The 14,788-nt window shown below is 35.0% G+C and overlaps 1 protein-coding gene across 2 annotated transcripts in view; it reads left to right on the top strand.

The window, feature by feature from the left end:
• Positions 1-6,647: 6,647 nt before the first annotated feature.
• The window catches only part of LOC135847193 (beta-1,4-galactosyltransferase 4-like), a 49,074-nt gene continuing 40,933 nt past the window's right edge, over positions 6,648-14,788 (top strand). For both annotated transcript variants that reach the window (XM_065366640.1, XM_065366643.1), the window contains exons 1-2: positions 6,648-6,867; positions 7,217-7,331. The gene's annotated coding sequence lies outside the window, so the exon portion shown is untranslated. The remainder of the gene's footprint in view (positions 6,868-7,216; positions 7,332-14,788) is intronic.

Below are 14,788 nucleotides of genomic sequence, written 5' to 3' on the forward strand. Positions count from 1 at the left end.
CGCTATTACATCGACTGTTAGCGGGTTCAAGTTATTTTGGAGCCTCCAGTGACTTATCAGAAATATCTGTTTTTCAAAAAAAAAAAAAAAAAAAAAATGCCACAAAATCTGTACGAATCAATTTCGATTTTTCACCAACATTTGATGAAATTTTGTAGTAATTTCAAGTTTAAAAAATTTACTGGAGGCTCCAGCAATTTCCAAAAAGTTGCTGGAGGCTCTAAAACGAGTTGAAATCCACCTGCAGTCGACTTCGTATCGTTTTGAAATTAGTTTGCGGAATGGATTTCTGCTTTGCAACTGTAGTTGAAGTTTCAAAAATCTGCTGGAGGCTCCAGTAATTTTTAAGAAGTCGCTGGAGGCTCTAAAACGACTTGAAATCCACTTACAGTCGACTTCATATCGCATTGAAGGAAGTTGGCGGAATGGATTTCGGCTTTTCAACTGCATTTGAATTTTTAAAAATCTACTGGAGGCTCCAGTAATTTCAAAAAAGTCGCTGGAGGCTCCAAATCTACTTGAAATTTACCTGCAGTCGACTTCGTAGCGTATTGAAGTTGGTAGGCGGAATGGATTTCGGCTTTACAACTGCATTTGAAATTTCAAAAATCTGCTGGAGGCTCCAGTAATTTTCAAAAAGACACTGGAAGCTCTAAAACGACTTGAAATCCACTTGCAGTCTATTTCACATCGTATTGAACTTAATTTGCAGAATGGATTTCCGCTTTTCAACTGCACTTCAAGTTTCAAAAATCTGCTGGAGGCTCCAGTAATTTCAAAAATGTCGCTGGAGGCTCCAAAACGACTTGAAATCCACCTGCAGTCGACTTCATATCGTATTGAAACTAGTTTGCAAAATGAATTTCGGCTTTTTAACTGCATTTGAAATTTCAAAAATCTGCTGGAGGCTCCAGTAGTTTCAAAAAAGTTGCTGGAAGCTCTAAAACGACTTAAAATCCACCTGCAGTCGACTTCGTATCGTATTGAAATTAGTTTGCGGAATGGATTTCGGCTTTTCAACTGCATTTGAAGTTTCGAAAATCTGCTGGAGGCTTCAGCAATTTTCAAAAAGTTGCTGGAGGCTCCAAAACAACTTGAAATCAACCTGCAGTCGACTTCGTAGCGTATTGAAATTTCGTTGCAGAATGAATTTCTGCTTTTCAACTGCAATTGAAGTTTCAAAAATCTGCTGGAGGCTCCAGTAATTTCAAAATACTTGCTGGAGGCTCAAAACTACTTAACATTGATCTGCAGTCGACTTCATATAGTATTGAAATTAATTTGCAGAATGAACTTCGGCTTTACAGCTGCATCTGAAATTTCGAAAATGTGCTGGAGGCTCCAGTAATTTTCAAAAAGTCGCTGGGAGCTCTAAAACAACTTGAAAATCACTCGGAGTCGACTTCATGCCGTATTGAAGTTAGTTGGCGGAATGGATTTTGGCTTTTCAGCTGCATTTAAAGTTTCAAAAATGTGCTGGAGGTTCCAGTAATTTCAAAAAAGTCGCTTGAGGCTCCAAATCTACTTGAAAGCCACCTGTAGTCGACTTCGTAGCGTATTGAAGTTAGTTGGCGGAATGGATTTCGGCTTTTCGACTGCATCTGAAATTTCAAAAATGTGCTGGAGACTCCAGTAATTTTAAAGAAGTCGCTGGAGGCTCAAAACTACTTGAAATCCATCTGCAGTCGACTTCATATAGTATTGAAATTACTTTGCAGAATGAACTTCGGCTTTACAACTGCATCTAAAATTTCGAAAATGTGCTGGAGGCTCCAGTAATTTTCAAAAAGTCACTGGGAGCTCTAAAACAACTTGAAAATCACTTGCAGTCGACTTCATATCGTATTGAAGTTAGTTGGCGGAATGGATTTTGGCTTTTCAACTGCATTTGAAGTTTCAAAAATGTGCTGGAGGCTCCAGTAATTTTCAAAAAGTCACTGGAAGCTATAAAACAACTTGAAATTTACTTGAAGCGTGGTTTTCCAAAACGCATTAAGTCCATTTTTTTCGAAATTGATTTTTTCGCGCCGTTTGGTTAGTGATATCAGGACACATCATCTGAGACGCATACCTACCTAAAATACCTATTTTATCCATGTTCTTTCCAGCTTTTTGTGCAATTGTTGAAATGCGCTTGATTTTCCAAAACGCATTAAGTCCATGTTTTTTAACGCTTGTAGAATCGCTTGTTCCCGTACGAACTGATTTTTAAAATTTTATAGTATGTTGTATATGTGCATCCTTAGGAAGTATCGCCACAAAAATTTCCAACCCCCTCCCCCCATATTTACCCCTCAAATATGACGTTTTCAGTTTTTTAACTTATTTTATGGTATTTAACAATGACGATTGCGAGGTACATTTTAGAAACACCTTTTTTGGACGTATTTTTGACCCCATACCTTTTTCGAAATTTTTGCGGTAGTGCGCATGTTAGAAAATTGGGAAATGTGTGTGGGGGGGGTGAAATGGGAATTTTGGGGAAAATGACTATTAACGAGCAGGGTGTCGTTTTCTTATGATTCGATATCGCTGAGCACGAATATGACGTTAGATTTTGTTTTACACCCCCACAGCCCCTCCGGAGCCCTCAGCCCCCACCTCAATTTTCACTATTTTGGGAATGAAGTTACTTTGATGACGTTGGTGTCGTTGTCTTATAATTCGATACCACTGAGCACGAATATGGCGTCAAATTTTCTCCTACACTGAAACTGCCCCTCCGGAGCCCTCAGCCCCCTCCTGAATTTCTATTCATTTTTGAAATAAAGTTATGTACCTACTTTGATGAATTTGGTGTCGTTTTCGTTGTTTTCTTATGATTCGATACTCACTCAGCCCCCTCCTAAATTTCCACCATTTTCAAAATTAAGCTGATTTTACAACATGGAATCTTTTTCATACGAATTTCGCGCTCAGCAGTATCGAATCACAAGAAAACGACATCTATATCATCAACGTAATTCGAAAATATAAGGCAAAAACTTTCAAAAAATCACAATTCCTCAGAAGTGAAATACAAACATAATTTTTGATAAGAGGTTTTGAATTGAATGGTAATATGCAAGCTGGAAAGGAGAAAAGGCAGAAAAATGTACTTTTCGCGTGGTGTTTTTTTTAAATTCTTCAATTTGTGCACTCGCGATTGAAAAAAAACAGTAAGTAGTAGGAACCATTTTATTGGAAATTGATTTTCCTACAAGATGGTACTTTCATTTTTATAATTATCTTATAGTTACTTCATAATTTTCCTGAATGAATGCTCATTTTTCAACATAAAACGTCTAGTAGTTTTCCAAAACGCATTAAGTCCATGTTTTTCAACACTTGTTGAATCTCTTGTGCAACATTCAACTCAACACCGCGTGTTGGATCATATCAAGCTATACCTAAACTTCAATGTTAGGTTGGTTGCATACTCAAAATAAGCCCTCTAATGAAATGGGAGTATGTTTTATGCTTTTTCTCGGAACTTACTTTTGGGACTTAATGCGTTTTGGAAAACCACGCTTCACTTGCATTCGACTTCATATCGCATTGAAATTAGTTTGCAGAATAAATTTTGGCTTTTCAGCAGCATTTGATAAAATTTTATGGAAATTACAAGTTTCAAAAATCTACTGGAGGCTCCAAGAATTTTCAAAAAGTCGCCGAAGTCTCCAAAATAACCTAAACGCTCGCAAACAGTTGACTGCATTTTGTTGACATTTTGTGGAAATTTCAGCTTTAAAAAATCTGCTGGAGGCTCCAGTGATTTCCAAAAAGTCGCTGGAGGCTCTAAAACGACTTGAAATCCACCTGCAGTAGGCTTCATATCGTATTGAAACTAGTTTGCAAAACGAATTTCGGCTTTTTAACTGAATTTGAAATTTCAAAAATCTGCTGGAGGCTCCAGTAGTTTCAAAAAAGTTGCTGGAAGCCCTAAAACGACTTAAAAACCACCTGCAGTCGACTTCGTATCGTATTGAAATTAGTTTGCGGAATGGATTTCGACTTTTCAACTGCATTTGAAGTTTCAAAAATCTGCTGGAGGCTTCAGCAATTTTCAAAAAGTTGCTGGAGGCTCCAAAACAACTTGAAATCAACCTGCAGTCGACTTCGTAGCGTATTGAAATTTCGTTGCAGAATGAATTTCTGCTTTTCAACTGCAATTGAAGTTTCAAAAATCTTCTGGAGGCTCCAGTAATTTCAAAATACTCGCTGGAGGCTCAAAACTATACTTGAAATCGATCTGCAGTCGACTTCATATAGTATTGAAATTACTTTGCAGAATGAACTTCGGCTTTACAACTGCATCTGAATTCTGAAATTTCGAAAATGTGCTGGAGGCTCCAGTAATTTTCAAAAAGTCGCTGGGAGTTCTAAAATAACTTGAAAATCACTTGGAGTCGACTTTATACCGTACTTAAGTTAGTTGGCGGAATGGATTTTGGCTTTTCAACTGCATTTAAGTTTCAAAAATGTACTGGAGGCTCCAGTAATTTCAAAAAAGTCGCTTGAGGTTCCAAATCTACTTGAAAGCCACCTGTAGTCGATTTCGTAGCGTATTGAAATTAGTTGGCGGAATGGATTTTGGCTTTTCGACTGCATCTGAAATTTCAAAAATGTGCTGGAGGCTCCAGTAATTTTAAAGAAGTCGCTGGAGGCTTCAAAACTACTTGAAATCCATCTGCAGTCGACTTCATATAGTATTGAAATTACTTTGCAGAATGAACTTCGGCTTTACAACTGCATCTGAAATTTCGAAAATGTGCTGGAGGCTCCAGTAATTTTCAAAAAGTCACTGGGAGCTCTAAAACAACTTGAAAATCACTTGCAGTCGACTTCGTAGCTTATTGAAGTTAGTTGGCGGAATAAATTTTGGCTTTTCAACAGCATTTGATAACATTTTATGGAAATTACAAGTTTCAAAAATCTACTGGAGGCTCCAAGAATTTTCAAAAAGTCGCCGAAGTCTCCAAAATAACCTAAAAGCTCGCAAACAGTTGACTGCATTTTGTTGACATTTTGTGGAAATTTCAGCTTTAAAAAATCTGCTGGAGGCTCCAATGATTTCCAAAAGGTAACTGGAGGCTCTAAAACGACTTAAAATCCAACTGCAGTTGGCTTCGTAGCGTATTGAAATTAGTTTGCAGAATGAATTTCGACTTTTCAATTCCATTTGATGAAATTTTGTGGGAATTTCGAGTTTCAAAAATTTGCTGGAGGCTCCAAAATTGCTCAAAACGGTTTGAAACCGTTTCCAATCCATCTGGCAGGTCGAAAATAGGATATATTCTAAATTTCAGCTTTCTATACCAATTTAGGAAAATTTTGATATTTTTTCTCATTTTTGGACTAAATCTGATTTTTAAAAGTTCACCAAAAATCAAAAAATGCACTTTGGCGCTTGAAATGTCGGCCGCTGATGAATTTTTTCATGCTCTTTCGATCTAGCTTTGTTCACTTCAAAAAATTTTGGGGGTGGATGCAATTATTCTTATTGTTATATGCCAATCTAATACTTCAAAGAATCAAAAAAATGCAAAATTAATTTCCCTGCATTGTATGTTATATACTCTTTACAATACAAATCGGTGTACAGTTGAGAAAACATATAACTCAATACCGAATGAAAAATTATAAATTAGCTACACCTTAGAAACTCGCGTATTTCGCGAGAAAGGTCGAATTAAAGCGAAGAAAAAAGGGCAAAAAATCCCATTTCAAGAAAACTTCTCATTTTCGTTGCCAATTACGAAACGAATTAAGTACTCGTATATAACAAAGGAAAAGAAAAATTGGCGGGCACCAAGTACCTATTTCAATTTTTCTTCTCGCGTAAGCGTACCTAAGTAAATGTAGGCGTTGAAAACAACCAATACCAACGCAGCACCCATGATCGTACAATAACGAGTTCAACCGTTCGTTGGCGAAAAAAAAAAAAAAAAAAAATACAAAAATTTTAATTTTAATTTTAAAATAAAAAAATTAAATACGAAACAAATTAAATTTTTAAAAACGTAGGTAGGTACCTATATTATATTTAATTAATAACTAATTAAAACACCTGGACTCGGTGGACTGTCGAGCGAAGTTTTTTAATTATTAAATCGAAATTAATATTATTCTGATTAAACTGCCATTTCCAGAGCTCAGCTCGGGTGAAAATTTCACAAAGCATTCTATTTTCTCGTTTTTGGTTTTCGCAATGCTGTGAAAATTATGCTGACAAGATGGATCAATGCGCCGAGTGTGGAGAAGGCGAAGGCGAACTCGTCGAGTCGAGGAAATTGTAGTATAATAATTTTGACTGCATCTTTCATGCTGGTTCGAGAGAGAGTGCGAGAGAGAAAGAGTCGAGTCAGCCATTGATGGGGAAATTTTTACGTCGGTAATTTTCGCATAAACGATGTCGACAACCACTACGCGATGGAAATTTCGCCGATGGTAGATGTGTAAAAGCTCACCTATATACCTACCTAAACCGAACTACCTACCTATTCTGCTGGTTACCGTATACTACACGATGCTTGACGAGTACATGGAAACGGGATTCTGTTGAGTTATTTTATTGATTTGAGAAGAATTAATAATGTGGGTGGGAAAAGTCGAGTCGGCGGCGTGTTATATCGAATACGCGGTGCGTACCAAAAGCGACTAGCGCAGCATCCCAGTTCAATTTTACCATTATTTGCCTGGGATAGTCGAGTTTATGTGCACGTTTCGAGTACTTAGATAATTTTTTATCGTCGTCGTTGCCCATATTTTTTAAAAATATTATTCGTATTTTATTATCGTTTATTTTTCGGTATAAGAAGAATTATAGATCATCGTTCGCGTTGTGCCCTTTTTTTAAGTACTTTTGCAAAAGCCATGTGCGTTCAGGTAGGCGAATATTTCGTATGTAGTACGCTGGACGAGGTTTCCAATCACGAGTGGAGACACTCGACCCGAATTTATCAGTCTTGGTTTTTTTTTTACTGGGGTGGTTTTTTTAAATGGGAAATTTTACTTTGATTTTTGTGCAAAAATTTCGATTTGAATTTTTCTTACGTAGATTTTCAGAGCTTTGATTCGATAAATGGTGAATTTTTTTGAAAAAATTAACCGCCTAATTAGGGAAATTTTCTTTGATTTGTCTATCAATCGATAGGTATTTTTAGTTAGGTATTTATCTATTTTAAATAATATTTAAATAAATAAATCGCTCATTTTTTTCTCATTTTTGTTACAGAATCGAACACCGAGTTAGAAAATGAACGGGGTATTCCGATGAAGAAATACAAACTGCACCTTGGATAAATGATAATTCATACACCGGATTGATATTTTAGTACAGAACGAATAATGTGAGTATTGTTGTGTAAACTAAGCAAGCTACAGTGTTTGGCTTTTATTAGAATATTGAGCTTTTGTTTGCATGACGATGAGCGAATAATGCGAACGCCACGTTCTAAGTGTCGTATTATTATCGTTATGATAATATTTACCTAACCTTTCTTTTGGCATATTAAAAAAGTACGCGGCGTTATACTTATACCTATAGATATGTACTTATAAACCTAGACCCACGAGTACGGTTACCTATCTACCTATATAGTATAATATTACGAGTTCGTAGGTATATCTACGGTTAAAAAAAGATGTGAAAATGAACGTTAACACGAGCAAGTTTGTTTGGAAAAAATCAATAGCTGCGACTGCTCGTACCATACGATGGGATTGTGTCTGTATTGTGTATACGTTGAAGAGTTTAGGCACCTTGTAGAATATATTTTCATCGAAACGTACTGAAGATACCTACGATACGATACGATGTTTTGAAATTATCGATATTTGTACGACGATGATGTGCTGCTGATGAAGTCGAATTTCAGTATGAATTGTTCGTACATCGAGACAAATTTGGATTTGTGTTCTAATTCTGTCACGTGTGGTGTTTATGAAAGAGTCTGGTGATGGAAAGTAGGTATCCGAACCGGCTGAAATATTTCGAGCCTAAACGAAGCTTGATCGAATAAAGAACGTGTTAAAATTTCGATTGTTTCGAGCTTTGGAGTGATTTTTAAAAATCAAAGGGCCAAAGGCTGTAAAAAAAATGAAAATTTTACCTAATTGAGCTAGAAAAGTGAAATTTGATATGTGGACTATTTTTGACCCCCTGAGTCGATTGAATGCGATTTCGAACGGTTTTGAACAATTCTAAAGCTTCCAGTATATTATTTTTAAGAATTAAATTACCATGAAATTTTTCTCCTAATGAACTATGAAGTTGGAAAGCTGAAATTTAAAATGTATCCGGTGTTTAATTTCACAGATAGGATTGGAGGATGTTTTGAGTTATTTTGGAGCTTGTAGAAAAGTTTTGGAATTCCAGTTTTTCAAAAAAAAAAAAAAAAAAAAAACTTTAATACGTTTGAATGAATTTTAATATTTTTAAAAGTGCTTGAAGTAAGAATAAAAATATTGTGATACGAAAATGCTTCAAATTTGAACTTATTCAAGTTACGTCCTACTAAAAAAATATCCTTAATTTTAAACTAAAAAAAATTGAATTAAAAAAATATTTTAGGCCTATTAAAATCAAATTTAATAACAACATAAATCTTAAAATTGAATTAGAATAATTAAAATCTTTATTATTTAAAGTAATAATAAACTAAGTAATAAATAATTAATTTCTCTTTCCTAATTTTGGTTTGAAATTCGAGGAAAAAATACAAAGCAACTTTAAGAATTCCTCTCTTCATTTTGAGATTTTCTTTATCATGTTCAATAAATAATTACCTAAGTCTTAGGAAAGGTGTTTTAAACAGAAAAATGTAAACCAATGGCGGTGATTTTCGACTCTCGAGTTTCTTTGATGAAAAGATAAACAATTTAGAGTACGAATAAACTAACCAAAAAAAAAAAAAAAAAAAAAAAAAAAAAGGTAGCTCGTATTTTGAAGTTTTATTTTTTTCTGCTCCCGTCACCACCCTTTCAAAGATGTTGGATTTTATGAGAAAATATAATTCTCTATTTTTTGATTCTCCTTCAAGTCTAAAAAAAAGTTGAGCCGAAAGCCATGTTTCTCAAGTCAAAAAAAATAAAAAAACTCAAATTTATCCGAAAATTTCCAATTTTTGTGCCAGAATTCTTCTAATAAGGAGGGTATCTTATTTCAACCGAGCAGAGCTAGATCGAAGAAGCATGCAAAAATACATAACCTGCCAATATTTTAGACCCTGAAGTGCATTTTTCGATTTTGGGTAATTTTTTTGAAAATCAAATTCGAGTCAAAAGTGGTAATAGAATCAAAATTTCACCAAATTGACTTGGAAAGCTGAAATTTGATATGTTCCCTATTTTCGACTCCTAAAATGCATTGAAAACGATTTCGAACCGTTCTGAACAGATCTGGAGCCTCCAGCAGATTTTTGATTTTTGAATTTTGAATTTCCATAAGATTTTGCCTAACGAAATTAAAATTCAACTCTTTACTCTAATTTCAACGTGCTGAGTCGTTTGAAGGTGTTTTTGAGCTGTTCTGGAGCCTCCAGTCGTATTTTGGAAATTGTAGGTTTTCAAAAAATGCTCTAAAAAGCTGTCTAATTTTATTTCAGCGCGTTTAAATTCAATTTGTGCTTGTTCGTGACTTATTTGACCGATTAAACGTATTTCAGGCGCTGAATTGTGCATTTTTCGATTTTGGGTGATTTTTTTGGAAATCAAATTTTGGGCCAAAAATGAGTAAAAATCAAAATTTTACAGAATTGACCTGTAAAGCTGAAATTTAGTTTGTTTCATATTTTCAACCTCCCGAATCGATTGGAAACGATTTCTAACCGTTGTGAGCAGTTCTGGAGCCTCCAGCGGATCTTGGAATTTTGAAATTTCTACAATATTTTTACCTAATGAAGTTAAAATTGACTCTTTACTCTAATTGCAACGTACTGAGTAGTTTGGAGATGGTTTTGAGCTTTTCTGGAGTCTCCAGCCATATTTAAGAAATTCTAGATTTTCAAAAAATGCTCTAAAAATCTGTCTAATTAAATTTCTGCACGAATAAATTTAATCGGTGCTTGTTCGTGACTTATTTGACCGATTAAACATATTTCAGGCGCTGAATTGTGCATTTTTCGATTTTGGGTGATTTTTTTGAAAATCAAATTTTGAGCAAAAGTGAGAAAAAAAATCAAAATTTTACGAAATTGACGTGTGAAGCTGAAATTTAATATGTTTCCTATTTTCAACCTCCCTAATCAATTGGAAACGATTTCTAACCGTTTTGAGCAGTTCTGGAGCCTCCAGCAGATTTTGGAATTTTGAAATTTCCACAAATTGTCACCTAATTAAGTTGAAATTCACTCTTTACTTTAGTAATTTTAACATGCTGAGTAGCTTGAAGGTGTTATTAGCTGTTCTGGAACCTCCAGCTGTATTTTGGAAATTCCAGATTTTCAAAAAATGCTCTAAAAATCTGTCTAATTTAATGTCTGCACGTATAAATTTAATCGGTGCTTGTTCATGACTTATTTGACCGATTAAACACATTTCAGGCGCTGAATTGTGCATTTTTCGATGTTTGGAAAATTGTTTAAAATTAAATTTTAGGCCTTAAGACGTGAGAAGAAACCGAAATTTCACAAAATTGACCTAGAAAGCTTAAATATGACATGTTTTCTATTTTCAACCTCCCGAATCGATTTGGAAACAATTTTTAACCGTTTTGAGCAGTTCTGGAGCCTCCAGCAGAATTTAGAATTTTGAAATTTCCACAAAATTTTATCTTATGACGTTGAAATTGACTTTTTATTCCAATTTCAACATGCTGAGTCGTTTGGAGATGGTTTTGAGCTGTTCTGGAGCCTCCAGCTGTATTTTGGAAATTCCAGATTTTCACAAGTGTCCTAAAAATCTATCCAATGAAACTCCAGCGCGTATAAAAACTCAATTGGTGCTTGTTAGTTGTTGTTAGTGAAGTTACTTGGTCGATTATAAAAATAACTTTCAGACAATGAAATGGATTTTTCGATCTTTGGTGAATTTTTGAAAATCAAATTTTGGCCAAAAATGAAAAAAATCAAAATTTTGCGAAATTGACCTGGAAAGCTGAAATTTGACATGTGGCCCATTACCAACCACCGAAATTGCTTGGAAACCATTTCGAACCGTTTTTGAACATTTGTGGAGCCTCCAGCGGATTTTTGAATTTTGAAAGTTGAAATTTTTCCGCAAAATTTCATCTACCTAATGCAGTTTGAAAAGCTAAAATGTCCTGCTAGTCGAGTAAAAAATTGAAAAATAAACGAAAATGAATGTGAAAAATTTCATGTTTGAGAAATGAGAACTTTGAAGTTTGAATTTGAAAATTGAAAAAGATTATTTAATTACCTACTTGTAAGTTGTACCAAAGGCCTGGATGTAAAATACGTTCTGAAAGTTGGCAAATGGCAACGTTGCAAGAAGGCTACGATAATAACAAACCACTATTTACTATGTGTACAATGTACATGGTATCTTATGGAAAAGTCTCAAGTCTGATTTTACTTAGTTTTTCTGAAATATTACAAAATTTTGAGGGAGCGTATGAGTGTTTGAAATATTTCATGTTCTACAATCTGATTTCTCATTTGAAGCTCTAGCACTTACCAATCAAAAGTAATGAACGCTCAAAGTTCAAAAAAATCACGAAAATGGAATTTTTGAATGGAAATTGCTGAAAATTTTGAACGAGCACGTGGACGGTTAGTCGGGGAGCCCGCTAAAGGATCTATTGCACCCCCCACCCGTTGATCTTCCGGGACAACTTTTTTCTTAAAGGTGAACTCCTAAGGAACATTTTTGGCTTTTGTACTTAAAACAAAAGTGGCCCTACTTACAAAATGGCGGCCATTTTGATTGACAGGTCAGCCGAAATTGCAGATTTTGCGTTCCAACATAGGACTTGTACAAAATTTTCAAACCGTACAGAGGTAGATCGAAAGATCAGGTAAAAATTCATCACCTGTCAAAATTTCAAGTGCTAAAGTACGTTTTTTGATTTTTGGTGAATTTTTGAAAATCAAATTTAGGCTAAAAATGAGGGAAAAAATCAAAATTTTACCAAATTGACCAAGAAAGCTGAAATTTGAAATATACCCTATTTTCGATATGCCACATTGATTGGAAACTGTTTCAAACCGTTTTGAGCAGTTCTGGAGCCTCCAGCAGATTTTTGAAACTCAAAATTCCCACAAAATTTCATCACAATATGGAGTTGGACAGCCGAAATTTATTCTGCAAAACTAATTTCAATACGCTATACGAAGTCAACTGCAGAGGGATTTCAAGTCGTTTTGGAGCGTCCAGGGATTTTTTGAAAATTCCTGAAGCCTCTAGCAGATTTTTGAAACTTAAATTTTCACAAAATTTCGTCAAATGGAGTTGGAAAGCTGAAATTTATTCTGCAAAACTAATTTCAATACGCTATACGAAGTCAACTGCAGAGGGATTTCAAGTCGTTTTGGAGCGTCCAGGGATTTTTTGAAAATTCCTGAAGCCTCTAGCAGATTTTTGAAACTTAAATTTTCACAAAATTTCGTCAAATGGAGTTGGAAAGCTGAAATTTATTCTGCAAACTATTTTCAATACGCAACGAAGTCGACTGCTGGTGGATTTCAAGTCGTTTTGGAGCCTCCAGTGACTTTTTGAAATTGGAATTTCCGAAAAGTAGCTGGAAACTTCAAAACCATTTTTAACCACCATGTAGTCGACTTCATATCGTACTGAAATTAGTATGCGATGTAAATTTCAGCTTGCCAACTCCATTTGGTAAAACGTTGCGGGAATTTCAAGTTTCAAAAATCTACTGGAGGCTCCAGTATTTTTCAAAAAGTCGCTGGAGGCTCCAAAATGACTTGAACCCACCTGAATTCGTCTTCAGAGAATCTTAAAATTGGAGTGTAGAGTAAATTTCAGCTTTCCATCTCCATTTTATGAAGTTTTGTGAAAATTCAAAGTTTAAAAAATCTGCTGGAGGCTCCAGGAATTTTCAAAAAATCGTTGGACGCTCCAAAACGACTTGAAATCTCCCTCCAGTTGACTTCGTAGCGTATTGAAATTAGTTTGCGGAATAAATTTCAGCTTTCCAACTCCATTTTGCTGAAATTTTGTGAAAATTTTAAGTTTCAAAAATCTGTTGGAGGCTCCATTACTGCTCAAAACGGTTTGAAACAGTTTCCAATCAATTTGGCATGACGAAAAAAGGGTATATATCAAATTTTAGCTTTCTTGGTCAATTTGATAAGATTTTGATTTTTTCCCTCATTTTTGGCCTAAATTTGATTTTCAAAAATTCACCAAAAATTGAAAAACGCAGTTTAGCTCTTGAAATGTTGACAGGTGATTAATTTTTTCCTGATCTTTTGATCTACCTATATGTCCTTTGTACGGTTTGAAAAATTTTTTTTTTTAGTACAAGGTCCAGAAAATGTTCCTTAGGACTCTCCCTTTGAGAAAAAAGTTGTCCCGGAGGAGCGACCGTGGGGGGGGGGTGCAATAGGTCATTTAGCGGGCTCTCCGACTAGATGGACGTTTGAATTTGAAACATGAAAAATGATCCACGGTTCACACGTCACAATTTGGTTTTTCCCTCAAAGCTCTAGCACTAATAGATCAAAATTCAAATGTGACAAAAAGCTCAACTTCGTACTTTCACAACTTTTGCTTATTGATGCAAAAACTTTGAGAGAAAAAACGAAATTTTAGAGCGTGAAACGTAGATCATTTTTTTTCATATCTCAACATTCTCAACTCAAACTGTGCTTACTTAGCTGCTTACAGTGCTTACTCAAAATTTTCAGCAATTTCTGTTTCAAACGTTTGATTTGTGATTTTTGACTTTTTGAGCTTTCATATCTTTTGATTGGTTTGTCCAGATTGCAGAGCGTAAAAAGTAGATCATTTTTCATTCCTCAAACACCCATGTGTTCACTCAAAATATCAAATTATTCTAAAAAAAACTCAGAAAAACTGCACTTTTTCCAGAGGCAATGTTAATGATAGCCTCTTCCTGTGACGTCACAGAATCTGCGCCCGCACACCCAACACTGCACCACCTATATTTAAAGGCCTGGGCGCAGAAAAAGTTCTCGAAGGTGGCATGGCAACGTCGCAAGGAGGCTGAGACTTACATGGTGTACTATGGGAAAAGCACCGTTTTCTTGTTTTTTGCGAATTTTTCAAAATTTTGAATGGGCACATGGGTGTTTAAGGCATGAAAAATGAATACTAATACTACATAGAATTAGGCGGCATAATGCAATAATTGGCAGGAAAAAGAACCTGAAAACTGAAACCAAAAACCCAATACCAAATAAAAGTAGCAAAAAACTGTAACCGAAAACCAAAAACCAAATAAAAGTATCAAACAACTGAAACCAAAAACCAAAAAACCAATTATCAAAAGGTGAAAACTGAACTGAAACCAAAAACCAAAAATCAATTTTTCAACAGTTTCAACCCCTGCAAATACCGAACTTTTGAATGAATGTTTCTCAAAATTTTGATCGAGCACATGGGCGTTTGAAACATGAAAAATAATCTACGTTTCACGCTCTACAATTTGGTTTTTTTCCGAAAGCTCTAGCATCAATACGTAGATCAAAAGTTGTGTAAGTTCAAAGTTGAGCTTTTTTCTAACTTTTGATCTATTGATGCTAGAGCTTTCGGGAAAAAACCAAATTGTAGAGCGTGAAACGTAGATTATTTTTCATGTTTCAAACACCCATGTGCTTGATCAAAATTTTGAGAAACATTCATTCAAAAGTTCGGTATTTGTGAT

The sequence above is a fragment of the Planococcus citri genome, chromosome 5 (assembly GCF_950023065.1).
Source record: "Planococcus citri chromosome 5, ihPlaCitr1.1, whole genome shotgun sequence".
In the NCBI taxonomy this organism is placed as follows: domain Eukaryota; kingdom Metazoa; phylum Arthropoda; class Insecta; order Hemiptera; family Pseudococcidae; genus Planococcus; species Planococcus citri.